Source organism: Colobus angolensis, unplaced genomic scaffold, assembly GCF_000951035.1.
Source record: "Colobus angolensis palliatus isolate OR3802 unplaced genomic scaffold, Cang.pa_1.0 Scaffold48, whole genome shotgun sequence".
In the NCBI taxonomy this organism is placed as follows: domain Eukaryota; kingdom Metazoa; phylum Chordata; class Mammalia; order Primates; family Cercopithecidae; genus Colobus; species Colobus angolensis.
Window position 1 is genome coordinate 13,405,755 of NW_012118265.1, and position 15,600 is coordinate 13,421,354.

A 15,600-nucleotide genomic window follows, 5' to 3' on the forward strand; every position below is an offset into this window, starting at 1 on the left:
TGTCAGACAGAGTCGTTCGCGTCTGCACAGGTCTGTGCTGCTTCCCGTGTTGTTATTCAGCTGTGCCCTGTCCCCAGAGGCGGAGTCTCAGTTGAAAATGCAGAAATCACTGGTCTTCTGTGTCGCTTGCGCCGGGAGTTGGAGACTGGAGCTGTTCCTATTCGGCCATCTTGCTCCGCCCTCATGCACAATTATTTTTTAAAGTGTGTCTCAAAATTGATGAAACACAGTATATGTGTTTACTGTGTAACATAACTCTTCTACGTTAGCAAGTGATACTTATATTTCATTGATAGTAGTAATGTAAAGTTTCTGTTTTGAATAAATTTAATTTAAAAATGAGTTGATTCAAGAAAAGAATTATATAAGAAGAAGTAGAGATGGAGTATAATACGGCAAAATTATGGAGGTGGTACCAGCATGATAGTGACTTGTCCTAACTGCCTAGATCCAGATATTGCCCTTTGGCCCCATGTGTCAACTCATGCCAACCCCTGCCACCCTCCAGCACTGTGCCCAGCTCCTACCTGGACCACCAAGCATGGGAGCAGGGTTTGGGCAATTATACCAGTGCTCAGAATGAAGAATGTGGCTATAACTCACTAAAGCCATTTTATGAGAGTCAAAAGGAATTCCTAGGTAATAGACTCGTTTCAAGTATTGGAATAATCTGGACTTGCCTCTATTTAAATAACAAGATACTCAGAGGTTTCTGTTTTGACCCTGTTCTTCAAGAAGTAAAGAAGGGAAAAAGAACATGTTAGTTTCTGTTGCTGGATAATATATATACTAAAAATGGGTAACCAAACACTAAGCAGTTCAGTGATTATGAAACCAAAGAATGGTCTACTTTATTTTTCACCATGGAGTTACCATTGAAAATGATTAAGAATAACTTGAAACAAAATGTGTTTCACTGGGAAAGTACAAGAAGAAGCTGGGTACAGTGTCTCTTGCCTATAATCCCAGCACTTTGAGAGGCTGAGGTGGACAGATTGCTTGAACCCAGGAGTTCAAGACCAGCCTAAGCAAGATGATAAAACCCCATCTCCATTAAAAAAATACAAAAAATTAGCCAGGCATGGTGGTGCACTACTGTAGTCCCAACTACTTGGGGAGGGGAAATGTGTGCAACTGTAGTCCCAGCTACTGGTGGGGTGGGGGGTGGGGTGAGGGGACAAGGGCAGCTGAGGTGGAGGGATCACCTGAGCCTGAGAAGGTCAAGGCTGCAGTGAGCTGAGATTGTGCCACTGCACTCAGCCTGGGCAGCAGAGTGAGCAAAGTGAAACCCCCATCTCGAAAGATAATTAAAGAAAAAAAAAAAAAAGAAGGAGCAATAGCAGCTAATTTTCTACTTCCAGAATAAGAAAAATGAAGAGAGAACCATTTTAGATGGAGTTGGGGAAAGCTGTGAAGTTTCCATTGGGAAAACACCATCTCCTTGGCCATTGCTGTGGATTTGTGTTCATCATGCTCCCAGCTCCCATCTTGCACTAGGTCGTGCTTTCGATTGCTGGGCATTGTGTGCAACATTCCCGGAGAGCCATGCAGAACCCTTTGATTTACTCGGTGCTTATTCTTGAAGGTTATTGTGAATCATTAACCCAAATGCAATAGAGCAGAAGGTCACAAGTCATTGAGGCTCTGCAGCTTGCACATAGCCTGTTTTTGCAAACTTAATTTTGATGGTTTTAATGTAGGTGTAATTGAAAAGATAAATTGAACACATATGCAAATCCTAATAAAGGTATTCTTTGGAGTCAGCAAATATTCACATCCTATTAAGCATCAATGAACGTATTATAGTATAATAAAGTGGAAAGGTCTTAGAAGATTATTTGTAGGCTATTAGTTATTAGTGTAATTTTAAAACATAATCAGTAACAATTAGCAAAATTGATAATACTGGATATACAGTGGTTTCTACTCACTAGTACTAGTAATACTAGCAATAATTCTATACAGTAATATCAGTTGAAAACTAACCCTCTTCTAAGTTCTTTGTTTATCCTTATGGGAGTTCTTGTTTATCAGATCATTGGGGCATCACTTCACTGAAACTATTTCCTGATATTCATAAAAAGTATTGATATCATATACTAAATTTAGAAGTTTATTCATAGAGAAGAATAAAGTTATAAGATTACTTCAATACCCTTTGTCCAAGCAGAGGCACTGGTCAAAAAGCCAAACATATACACACACACACACACACACACACACATATGTATCTATATATACACACACACACGTGTGTATATATGTCTGTATGTGTACATATATATGTACACACATATATACACACATACACATATATATACAGCATATGTATAAAATTTATATCTTTACTTTTCAATTTTAATTTTTGTGGGTACACAGTAGGTGTATAGCCAAATATATTTAGAAGGTGGAATCATTAGGACTTGGTATCTTATATCAGGTCCCCTAGAAGCAGAGCCTGAGATAGGGATTTGGGTGCTGATGCTTTATTGAGCGATAAACTTGTGAGAAAGTGAGAGAAGCAGGATAGACAGGGATAAAATGCCAGGTAGGATGTGGAATCAGATAGTCTATCCTTGGCCTGATGAAAGCAGAGGAATAAATTTCACCATAAAGGACAGCTGTATGTCCTTCACAGCCAAACATTCATAGCAGCTAGGGGTAGGGTCGGGTGTACACAGCAGCCAGGAACAGGGATCTGCTTGGAACACTACCAGCATTAACCACATTTGGTGATGGGGCAGTGGGTGGAGGGAGACAAAGATGGCTCCCAAATTTGTGATATAAACAACTGAATAGCTTCTTGTATGTAACAGCAACACTCCCCTCATAATACCAAAAACCTAAGATTTTAGAAGAAATACTAAAAGACTCTTCATTTTACAAAAAAAAAAAAAATCCCCTTTGCTTTTACTTTTCTAGGTTAAAAATAATAACTCTTTGACATAATTGCATGGGATCAATTTCCCATTAAAAACACATAAACTTTTTGTTTTTAAGTATTGCTTTTTTAGACTTTTTCCATTTAGTCTGCTTCCTGTTGAAAATAGATACAAACTGGTTCTAGTACTCTAATGATAGAAGATTCACCTACAATTCCAATATTATGTTAGCTTTTTATTTAAAAAGTACGTATGCACTGTTGTGAATTCATCCTTTAGTCCAAGGGTCAGCAGCATACTGTGGCCAGTGGGCCAAATCCATCCTGTCATCTATTCTTTATGGCCTGGGAGTTAAAAGTTTTTACATTTTTAAAAGGTTGCTTTAAAAAAACGAAAAAGAATATGCAACAGAGACCATATGACTCACAAAGCCAAAAATATTTACTATTTAATCCTTTACAGAAAAAGTTTGCCAATCTGTCCTTCAGTCTTATGACCCCATAGTGTGCTGATGCAGTCTATATTTGGAAAGAAAATCTGATATTCAAAAACTTCAAATTAGTGGGTGATTTATATAACTATAAAATTATTGCTTTATAAAGCAATTCACCACAGAATTTATAGAAAGTAATTCCAGTTCTTCTGAACAATTATTTCTTTTATTTTTGAGACGGAGTCTCGCTCTGTCCCGCAGGCTGGAGTGCAGTGGCGTGATCTGGGCTCACTGCAAGCTCCACTTCCCAGGTTCACGCCATTCTCCTGCCTCAGCCTCCAGAGTAGCTGGGACTACAGGCGACTGCCACCATGCCCAGCTAATTTTTTTGTATTTTTTAGTAGAGACGGGGTTTCACCGTGTTAGCTAGGATGGTCTCCATCTCCTAACCTCGTGATCCGCCTGCCTCGGCCTCCCAAAGTGCTGAGATTACAGGCATGAGACACCATGCCTGGCCTCAAATCTCATGTTGAATTGTAATCCCCAGTGTTAGAGGTGAGGACTAGTGAGAGGTGATTGAATCATAGAGGTGGATACTTCATAGATACTTCATGCATGGTTTAGCATCATCCCCTCAGGGCTATTCTTGTGATGGTGAGTGAGCTGTCACAAGATCTGGTCATTCAAAAGTGTGTAGCACCCTCCCCAACCCACCCCCAACCCAGGCCCAGCTCTATTTCTTCCTCCTGCTTTGGCCATGTAAAATGTGCCTGTTTCCCCTTCACTTTCTGTTATGATTGTAAGTTTCCTGAGGCCTTCCCTTCTGTACAACCTACAGAACTGTGAGCCAAATAAACCTCTTTTCTTTATAGTGGTGAAAGAATAGACTAAAACACCACCAATCTTGTGATTATTGCAAAGAAACTAAAAAATACAAATAGATACAAAGGTAAGAAATCATTTGCAATCTTACCATCTATACTTAACTTCTGTTAACATTCTACTACATGATTTTTCTAGGCATATAACCATTTAATTTTTTAAATGTGATCATGTTGTATGTATAATTTATACCCTCCTTTATTCACTGTATTTGTCTGTTCTTGTATTGCTATAAAGAAATACCTGAGACTGCGTAATTTATAAGAAAAGAGGTTTAATTGGCTCATAGCATCTGCTTCTGGGGGGGCTTCAGGGAGCTTTTACTTATGACAGAAGGTAAAGTGGGAGCGATGTGTCTCACATGGTGGAAGCAGGGGCAAGAGAGAGTGGGGTGGGGGGAAGTGCTGCACACCTTTAAACAACCAGCTCTCTCGAGATTTCACTATTACGAGAACAGCACCAAGGGGATGGTGCTAAACCATTCCTGAGATATCCACCCCCATGATCCAACCAACTCCCAGCAGGCCCCACCTCCAAAGCTGGAGACTACAATTCAACATGAGGTTTGGTAGGGATGCAGATCCAAACCTTATAATTTCAGTTAATGTTATAATTTTCAAAAGCATCTTATTTGACTGCATTTATTCCCCAGAATGAATGTGTCACAATGTAGGTAAACATTTATTTTTTGACATTTGAAATTTTCACTACTGTAAATGCCACAATGTGCCTCTTCGTGCATAAATCTAGATCCTCATTTCTGTATCCCTAGGCTATATTACCAGAACAGTAACTATTGGCCCTTCCTCGTTTCTGCTCTGTCTTCCTTAAAAATTCATGCTGCTTCTCCTAGTTCTATAAGTGCTAGAGTCCATTAGGACTAGAAACTTGGCCTTCTCTTCTCACTCCATATTTGTCTCAAGAGCATGTCACCCAAACCCAAGCTTTCAAATACCATCCATATGCTATGATTCCCATCTTTATATCTTCAGCCCCAGATCTCTCTGCTAAGCTCCAAACTTACATAGCTAAATATACTTGTCATCTCCACTTGTATGTCTTATAACATCTTAGATATAGAACGTCCAAAAAGGATTCACTATCTTCCCTGTTTCTTCTCCCCTACCAAAACCTCCTCCTCCTATTACCCATTTCAGTAAAGTGACACCATCTTTCCACCAAGTTGCTTATGATACAAAATTGGAACCCATCAGTGACATTTCTCTCCCTCACCACCCCCATCTATTTAGTCACTAGATCCTGTTGATTCTACTTCCTAAATGTCTTTAGTATTTCTATTTCTCTCTGTCTTCCCAATCCTCATTGAATCCACCATCATCTCCTTCCTGGACTGCTATACATATTTCCTAATTAGTCTCTCTGCACCAGCCTTGTTCTGACCTTATCATTTCTCAGTTCTCCACCATCCAGAGGGTTTCAAAAATACCAGTCTGCTTTCACAATCATTGAGTGGCTATTAGGATGAAGATCTTAGTTGCAACCCCTCCTCACTCTCCACCATCAGCTTGCCACTTTTCCCCTTCCTCTCTTACTCCAACCTAGTGGTTCTTTCCCATTACTCCAATGTGGTAAGCTTCTTCCATCCTCAAAACCTTTATTCAAGGCTTTATAAGACTTTATTCACCTTTCCCTCCGTCTTCAGCTGCTCAGCCCATTTCCTGATACCTCCCCCAATGCATGCACTAACCACATGCTCTCTTAGTATCATTTGAGTCTACTTTTTGGGTATTTATTGCAAATTGTAATTTAAATTGTTGTATATTTTTTCCCTGGAATGTCTGCTCCTCCACTAGAGTGAAATCTCAGTTGGAGAAAATAGCATCTGTCTCTTTTACTACTTTATCCCTCAGTGCCTGACACGTAGTAGGTGTTCAATAGTATTTGTTGAATTAATAACAGGTTATGGGACATAAACTTCATAAAGATGTTTAAAACATGTTGTCAAATATCATTCCAGAAAGTTTGTATTAGCCAATTTATAGACCTATCAGCAGTATATGAGAGTTCCTTTGATCACCTATCCTGATACTGGATATTAGAGTTTTAAATAATTTTTAACTACTCTGGCAGGCAAAATGTTACCTCATTGTTATTGAAATTTCTTTCTTGATTATTAGTGAATTTCAACATTTTTCACATATTGATAGCCTTTCCTATATTGTCTGTGATTTTAAAATTCATGACATACTGCTTTTATTGAACCATTCTGTTGGGATATTTTGGTAGTTTATTTAATTATCTTTATACTTACAAAACAATGCCAAACCTACTTAGCTTCATCTGAAGGCTTGCACAAATTTGAATAAATGAACTTGCTCCCAAAAGTTTGTGTTAGGTCACTGCTGATTCCCCCTTACTTTGGATGGCTGTATGACTTCTCATGTAAACTAGGACACTTTTGAGAGTGAAGGAGGGTGCCATTATAGTTATGCCAGGACAACAGGTTTAAAGCAGGACCATCCAGCCCAAGCCAAGATGTACAGTCTCCCTGACTCTTTCATGTTCATGTAGACTTGGAACTCTGGAAATCTGGAGCTAAGAGCAGAGGTCCAAGTGGTGATCTAGGGATGAGTTGAGGATGAAACCTGCTTTTCATTCCGAATTTTAATTTGGATGCTGTATTAGTCCATTTTCACACTGCTGATAAAGACATACCCAAGATGGGGCAATTTACAAAAGAAAGAGGTTTATTGGACTTACAGTTCCACATGGCTGGGGAGACCTCGCAATCATGGCAGCAGGGAAGGAGGAGCAAGTCACATCTTATGTGGATGACAGCAGGCAAAAAGAGAGCTTGTGCAGAGAAACTCCTGTTTTTGAAACCATCAGATCTTGTGAGACCCATTCACTATCATGAGAAAAGCAGGGGAAAGACCTGCCCCCATGTTTCCATCATCTCCCACTGGGTCCTGCCTATAACACATGGAATTATGGGAGCTACAAGATGAGACTGAGTGGGGACACAGAAACAGAAACAAACAATATCATTCTGCCCCTGGTCCCTCCCAAATCTCGTATCTTCACATTTCAAAATGAATCATGCCTTCCCAACAGTCTCCCAAAGTCTCAACTCATTTCAGCATTAACTCATAAGTCCAGAGTCCAAAGTCTCATTTGAGATAAGGCAAGTCCCTTCCACCTATGAGCCTGTAAAATCAAAAGCAAGTTAGTTACTTCCTAAATACAATGGGGGTACAGGCATTGGGTAAATACAGCCATTCCAAATGGGAGACATTGGTCAAAACAAATGGACTACAGGCCCCATTCAAGTCTGAAATCTGGCAGGGCAGTCAAATCTCAATGCTCCAAAATGATTTCCTTTGAATCCATGTCTCACATCCAGGTCACACTGATGCAAGAGATGGGTTCCCATGGTCCTGGGCAGCTCTGCTCCTGTGGCTTTGCAGGCTATAGCCTCCCTCCTGGCTGCTTTCACGGGCTGTTGCTGAGTGTCTGTGGCTTTTCTAGGTGCACAGTGCAAGCTGTTGGTGGATCTACCATTCTGGAGTCTGGAAGATGGTGGTCCTCTTCTCACAACTCCACTAGATGGTACCTCAGTGGGGGCTCTGTGTGGGGGCTCTGACCCCACATTTTCCTACCACACTGCCATAGCAGAGATTCTCCATGAGGGCCCCACCCTTGCAGCAAACATCTGCCTGGGCATCCAGGCATTTCCATACATCTTTTGAAACCTAGGTGGAGGTTCCCAAACCCCAGTTCTTGACTTCTGTGCCCTCACAGGCTCAATACCACATGGAAGCTGCCAAGGCTTGGGGCTTGTACCCTTTGAAGACACAGCCTGAGCTCTATGTTGGCCCTTTTCAGCCATGGCTGGAGCTGCTGGGACATAGGGCACCAAGTATCTAGGCTGCACACAGCACAGGGACCCTGGGCCTGGCCCATGGCCCACAAAACCACTTTCACCCCCTAGGCTTCAGGGTCTGTGAGGAAAGGGGCTACCATGAAGACCTATGACATGCCCTGGAGACATTTTTCCCCATTGTTTTGGGGATTAACATTCAGCTCATTGTTACTTATGCAAATTTCTGCAGCCAGCTTGAATTTCTTCTCAGAAAATGGGTTTTTCTTTTCTACTGCATTGTCAGGCTACATATTTTCCAAACTTTTATGATGTGTTTCCCTTTTAAAATGTAATGCTTTTAACAGCACCTAAGTCACCTCTGGAATGCTTGGCTGCTTAATATTTCTTCTGCCAGATACCCTAGATAATCTCTCTCAAGTTCAAAGTTCCACAGATCTCTAGGGCAGGGGCAAAATGCCACCAGTCTCTTTGCTAAAATATAATAAGAGTCACTTTGCTCCAGTTCCCAACAAGTTCCTCATCTCCATCTGAGATCACTTCAGTCAGCTGGACTTAATGTCCATATTGCTATCAGAATTTGGGGCAAAGTCATTCAACAAATCTCTAGGAAGTTCCAAACTTTTCCACATTTTCCTGTCTTCTTCTGAGCCCTCCAAACCGTTCCAACCTCTGCCTGTTCCCTAGTTCCAAAGTCGCTTCCACATTTTCAGGTATCTTTTCAGCAAGGCCCCATTCTATTGGTATACATTTACCGTATTAGTCCATTTTCATGCTGCTGATAAAGACATACCCAAGAGTGGGCAATTTACAAAACAAAGAGGTTTATTGGACCTATAGGTCCATATGGCTGGGGAGGCCTCACAATCATGGTGGAAGGCGAGAAGGAGCAAGTCACATATTGTGTGGATGCCAGCAGGCAAAAAGAGAGCTTGTGCAGAGAAACTCCCATTTTTAAAACCATCAGATCTCATGAGATCTTGGCACTATCATCAGAACAGCACAGGAAAGACCCATGATTCTATCATCTCCCACCAGGTCCCTCTTTCAACACATGGGAATTATGGGAGCTACAAGATGAGACTTGGGTGGGGACACAGCTAAATCATATCAGATACCTTTGTGCTGTGTGGTTCAGTGACTTAATGACTCAGATCTGGAACTCCCTGTCACCCCTGGTGCCCCCTTCACTCATTTACCTCACCTGCCTGGCCCTTGGAGGCACCTAAGTTACAGCCCATGAAATTCTGGCAGTTTCTAAGCCTCAGACAATTTCATACAACTCTGCTTTCAGGAGGAAGTCAGTGGCCCAGAGAGCTAGCTGCAGAGATGGTGTTGCCCATAAACACAGAGCTAGTCAGAGGCAGAGCCAAGTATCCTGAAGAGTTCTCCCTGTCCCACCAAGCTACTTCCATGCCTACTGCTGTGTGGCACTGACAATGCCAGTAGCTATTTTCTGACTTTATAAGGTTTCCAGAATTATGTCAAGACATGACCAAAACAGGGTTTTTACTTCCTAGAGTATCTTGTGAAAATGTTCCTCTTTGATAAGCTAAACACTTTAAAGTAGAGGGCATGCAGTTTTGGAGATACTTCATCTTATATTAGAGTCATGTATACATGGGCTTCCATGCCTATGACTTACAATGCTTCCCTGACCCTTGCAGTTGTCTAAAAACTTCCCCAGCTTTTTCTAAATGCCCTTTTGTTCAATTTATTCTCTTCAATGAAGCTCAAAAACTAAGTTCAGAGTTACTTACAGACTTGCATTTTTTTTTTTTTTTTCTAGACAGTCTTGCTCTGTCACCCAGGCTGGAGTGCAGTGGTGTGATCTTGGCTCACTGCAACCTCCGCCTCCTGGGTTCAAGAGATTCTCCTGCCTCAGCCTCCTGTGTAGCTGGGATTATAGGCGCCCACCACCATGCCTGGCTGATTTTTGTATTTTTAGTAGAGGCGTGATTTCACAGTGTTGGCCAGGTTGGTCTCGAACTCCTGACCTCGTGATCCGCCCTCCTCCGCCTCCCAAAGTGCTGGGATTACAGACATGAGCCACCGTGCCTGGCCCAGACTTACATTTTTAAGAATTGCTAGGAACTTAAGGAAAGTAGAATTTAGTGGCAGAGAACTTCTGGAAAAGGAAAAAACACAATAATTTATTTGAATTTTTGTCATTGCCATCCAATCTAAGGAATGATTTTATTTAAAAAAGAACAGCAGGCTGCCTTTTCCAATCTTGTGAAGAGAGCACATTTCCTACCAATGGAATTATTGGAGAGATTCTGTGTACTGTTGTGCAGATTGTGCACTGCATAACTCCAGAGGGCACCATTCACATTGCCATCTATGTGAATGGTGCCAAATGGTCCCTCCTGGCAGAGACCTGTTGTATAGTTCACAATCCTGGCACTATACAGGGCACAATCTGTGCAGCCACGTGCTGAGGTCCTGACACCCTCTGTGTGACTTTTCTCTGATAAAGACACCATCCCTCTGCTGCAGTTAGGTTTGCTTCATTTGCCAATGTGTATGGATTGTTCAGGATAATCTTCATTTCAAACATACATTCACCTACTTTCTGTAAGCACTATAGTGTTTGTCAAGCCATGTGTCCTGGTTTCAAGTTTGGAAAGTAGGTCGTTGGAGATATCTTTTAAGTGCGATTTTGCCTATATTTTCCATTTCATTTTTTTTAATTGAGGAAAATGTAGAAAACAAATATAATAATCTCATGGTTTGCTAGAAAATGAAAACATTTAATATGTTAATTTTTTAAAGGAAATATTTTCATTAAAATATAGCTTTGTAAGTGAAAGTGAGAAGAAAATAATTTTAGATGTACATAGAATCCATCTCCAAAGTATCTACACATATAGACTAGTAAGATTAACCCATTGGCTCTACAGAAATAAAAGAGAACTACCATGCATCCAAGAAGGCCAACCTGCCTAATAGAGATAGACCTTGATTTTTAATTAGTGGAGGAACCAACTTTATATTACCAACAAGAAAGGTGATGAAAAGATTCAGAGACATTTTTATACTATATTCCTCATTGTTTCTAGAATGCAATCCATAGTCTTCAAGCTGGAGGTAGCTTTTTAGTTCACTCATTATTTATTCATTTAATTAATTGTTACTATTTGCCAAACACTGTGATCATGTGTCTGGGCTCCTTCATGAGGAAACTATGATCGTAAAGTTGGTTAGAGATAGGGCCAGAAACAAACCCCAGATGTTCTGTATCCAGGACACTTCACCCCACAGGGCTGTTAAATATCTCCATGTAGTTATATTCAGGTGATGAAATAGGAGAACATCTGTGTACTGCATGTGACCTGCATGTAATTCATGTAATAAAGATGAAATACAAACCCTTTGCCAGCCATTTCTTTATTACTCTAAATGCCACAACTTAAGGTTCAGCATCAGGGCTAATAATATAAGGATTAGTCTGGAAATTCTGCAAATAAATATTTTCCTGTCTATTCATACTCTTTGATTCAAATATTTCAATCAAGTCCTTTCTCAAATGTTGCCTTTACAGATTAAAATCCTACAAATAGCACTGACCCCTGAGGAACACGATCTTCTTACCCCTGTCTTTGAGTATTAATCTAGACAGTTTCCTATTGATGACAAAATAAATACCCCAATCTCATGGTGGCTTTCTTTTTAAAGGATTTGTTTTGTGGGGGGTAGGGGGACATATAGCACATAGTTCACAACAATGTGAAATTGCATTTCTGGAAGTATCTATACTCTTCCTTTACACAATTAAATCTCCCTACTTGCTAAATATTGCTGGACTTGGTGGTTAAGGAGGTTGAGCACATGTGAGCAAAGGGGAACAGCTGTTCTTGCCAGATGCCTTCTTCACTGCACAGGCATAAATACTGCCCAAGGAGCCTCAGGGCAGACTGAGATCTAGTTTGAAGTAGCTGCAAGGAGACCCTTTCTGACATTTTTGCTTGGTAAATTCATTCATATGCACCTTGACCAAAGGATACCAAGCTGAGTGACTAGGACAAGAATTCTGAATGCAAACTACTCAGGTTCAAATCCTGGCTCTGCCATCTACCTTACCAGCTTTTTGACACTGGGCAAGTTACTTAACCTCACTGTCTTCAGCCTCCTCATCTGTAAGTAGGGATAACAGTAGTTTCTTCATAGGATCTTTGAGGATGATATGAATTAGACATTATCATTAATAATTCCAGCAACAAATACCTATTAAGCTCTTATTCCATTCCAATTACCGTGAATAAGGGAAATCGTCCCCCACTTCATGGAATTTAGAGTATTTTTTTCATATTAGAAGCCCTGACCCATCTAAGCGTTGGGAAGTCAATGCAGTAAGGTGTGACTAGATTTAGTTTTACATGAATTCGATATGATTTTATAAAATAAGAGTTTTATGAAACTTTCTTTCCCTTGCATATACTTTTATATGAATGTGTGGCCTGTGTCTCGATATAAAATGCATTTCCTATCATGAGTCCAGTAGAGAAGATTAGCAATTAAACAGCAACTCAATATGCAGTGAGTGTCATGGGCACATGCGAATGTCGCCTGACCCAGTAAGGGCAGGTGTAGAGAATCAGGCAAGCTTTCCCTGAGGAAGTAACATTTAAGCTGAGACTTGAAGGATGAGTAAAAATTTACCAAAAGAAGTGGGGTGGAGGAGGAGAAATAGTTCCTTTAAGAGCAGTGAGTAGACCTGGGTGGGTAGGGGAGTAGTTAATGAAGCAAGGGAGAAACTTGTTCAGGTTTGCATTTTAGTAAGGCTACTCTGGCTGCATAAAGAGAATGGGCAGGAATCAGTTGGGAAACTATTTAGCAATTTCAGGACACAGCAGCCCATAGGGTGGGGGCAGTGGGTATTTGAGAGGGACCTCGTACTTAGGTAGATTGACAGGACTTGTTGATTGATGGGGAAAGGTGCTGGAGCCAGAGCATGAAGGTGCTTATCCCACACCTCTGATGTCTAATTTACAAAGGTTTCAGGAGACAAATCTAAGTCTGAAAGCTCCAAGCCCCTAACTTGAAAAAATGTTCCTGTAAACAGGAAGACAGAATCTTTCAATCACTTTGCAAATCATCTCCCTATCCTGCTGGACATATCTGCAGGCTGTTGCTGGGCCTAGGAGTTGGCAGAGCTTCCTGTTCCAAAGTGGGAGGGTTCCTGGCAGGAGATGGAAGGCTGGAAACAGAAAGGAAACTGGGCTAGCCAGGCACCTTGTGTGAAGAGAAAAGAAGGGAAACCTGGTACTTTCTCATCTGATCCAGAAATATCTGGTCGGAAAATAATTTAAAAGTACAGGTAATTCAAAGATGTTTATATTTGGCTTTGAAATGCCATGCATTTTTGGCAGTAGACTTTCTTTGCCAAACATTTTTCTTAGGCCTTATTTTGCATTCCCTGAACATGGACCATCTGGGCAACAGGGGGATGAGCCCAGAGCTCAGAGGGAGTCTGGGTGGGTGACTGAGGAGGTCCTAATGTTCAAAACCTGGAATGAAACCACAGCTCTCTCTCATCACCCCAGGTGATGATCACACCCCCCAGGTGATCAGTACTTATCTGTCTACCTGTGTCCTGCCACAAAGCAGGGAGTTTTCTGTGATCTAAGCCATGCCAGGTCATATGGTGAACTGAAAAACAGCTATCTAATTCCCAGCACATCAAATGTTTCCTACTCACATCTTCCTACTCACAGGGCCACCTCCACCCGCTGGAGTGGCAGGCAGGGCTCCAGAGCAATCTCAAAATCAAACCATATTTGGAGCACAAGACAGGCTGTTTACAGATGTTACCATAAAAGACAATTTAAATAATCATCAGTACCGTTTTACAAAAGAGCTGGCCAGACCAGAAGGCCCCTTTTCCAGTTATTCCTAAGATTGCTGCTTCCAGAGGAGTTGAGAGGTTAGATTATCTTCCCTGGCTCAGGTCTACCTAGGACAGGAGAGTCGTGCCTCACAGAAATCACTTCAAAAAGGGTCTCAGCACCACATTCCACTAGGGCTTAAGAAGAATCCTCAGGGTGGCAGCCACTCCCTACTTAGGAATCCCATGCATTCCCCTGTTCTTCCATCTGGACTGTGCCACACCAGGGAAGTCATTTAGTCCAGGCTAGAATTCACTGGGAATAATTAGCAACAGGCCCACATCTGGAAGTTCAGAGAAATTGGTTCTCTCCAATTTGTTATAAAATTAAGTAATATTTTTCACCATCACCACAGAGAAAAGGGCATTTCCTAGTTTCCCAGTTCTTACAGGTCAGAATGGTTGGTTCACAGGAAATTCTTGGTAGGTGCTCTGTGACGCATCTATGTTTTTCCAAGTGTTGGTATTTTTCATTTCACAGAACCTTCTTCCAAAGGAGATTAGCTGCCAGACTCAGGCAGCCCGTACATTTTTGAAAACACCAGCATAGGTTTCTTTGACTCAGGTACCTGAAATATCTAAGGAAGCAAAGGCAGCGGATGTGCCAGGGGCACCCTCACTTGATATCTACCTCTTCCCCTCCTTTAAGGTCCCCCTGATTGGAGGTGGCGGAAAGAGTCTCTGGTGGCTTGCCCAACCCTTTAGAACATTCGCCCCCATCCGCTTCCTCCGTCTCCTTGCCAGACAGGAGTCCTTTCTCGCACTTACCCTCCATTCCCCACACACACACCTCGCTGAGGTCATTCTTAGCGTGCAGCCCGGAGGGGAAAAGAAACGTGAGCTAAAGCAACAGGTTCTACCCGCAGCCTGAACTTGGAAGGGGATGCGGCGGCGGCAGGGCGGCTGGAGCTGTGCAGTGGAGGGAGAGGAAGCGGCGAGGAGGAAGGTGGAAGGGAAATGATGGTGCATGACCACCAAGCACACGTCACTCGGGCTCCCACATGGGCTTGTGTATGTGCGTGTGTGAGGGGAGGGAGGTCCTTCACAGGGTCACTCGGGCATTTCCGCGTGGAATAGGAGGTGCCAGGCTCGTGTTCTGGGGTGCCGGGTGGCCTCGGCGGGGTAACGAGTCACGCAGAGACGGCTTGAAGCACGCCAAGAAAATACGGGTGTCGGCGTAAAAATACACCACTCTCCCCAGCGCGCTGCCCTTGCTAACTGGCTGGATCTGCGCCCCTAACGCCCAGTGCCCCTTTCTTTTGGGCCTATCCTGGGCCCCTCCAACCCCATCCCAGCCTGCCTCCCGCTCCAGCCGCTGCCGCGGAAACCCGGACTGCGGACTGCGCCGCGCCCGGCAGCCTCTGGGCATGCTCGGTGGCGGGACCGGCTTCGCCGCCAGGAGGGCGCGTCCTCCCTCCCCTAGGGCGGTGGCGGCGTCTGCAGCTACTTGCCGCCGCGCCCCGGCCAGGAACACCTTTTGGGGAGGCGGGGGACCACCCTGCCCGGCGCTGGCCGAGGGCGCTCCCCACCCCGACCCTTCCAGTGGGTGGGAGGAGGGGCCGGCCAGAGAGGCGCGGAGGCGGCAGTGAGTCCTCGGACTGCCAGCGGTTCCTTAGAAAGTAAAGCTCAGCTCCCGCGCGGACCGGGTCTCCCAGCCTCGGGCGGGGAAGGGGCG

At 42.9% G+C, this 15,600-nt stretch overlaps 1 protein-coding gene across 4 annotated transcripts in view; it reads left to right on the forward strand.

The window, feature by feature from the left end:
• LOC105523974 (schwannomin-interacting protein 1) overlaps nt 1–15,600 on the forward strand; it is an 833,968-nt gene that overhangs the window by 683,272 nt on the left and 135,096 nt on the right. The gene's annotated exons all lie outside the window — the stretch shown is intronic.